Below are 320 nucleotides of genomic sequence, written 5' to 3'. Positions count from 1 at the left end.
CTAGCTAAATCGATTGCCCAATCGACTTTTGCATGTCTTGTTTTTCTTGAATCTTGAACATATAAGCATGAATCGATTTGCCAATCGATTTGTTTAATACATAAATCAGAACTGATACTATGATTTTATCAGAATCGATTGAGTAATCGATTATAGGTGTTTTGTTCAAACAACGAGATCAAAACAATCGATTGCTCAGTCGACTTCATAATCACAGTCATAATCGATTTGGCAATGAGCTGAATCCTTTGTGTAACTTAAACATTAGCTTCAATCGATTCGTCAATCGATTGTGCTGATCACAATGACTCAGACTTTTA

Source organism: Cicer arietinum, chromosome 4 (genome assembly GCF_000331145.2).
Source record: "Cicer arietinum cultivar CDC Frontier isolate Library 1 chromosome 4, Cicar.CDCFrontier_v2.0, whole genome shotgun sequence".
Classification (NCBI taxonomy): Eukaryota; Viridiplantae; Streptophyta; class Magnoliopsida; order Fabales; family Fabaceae; genus Cicer; species Cicer arietinum.
Note: the sequence above shows the minus strand (reverse complement) of the source record.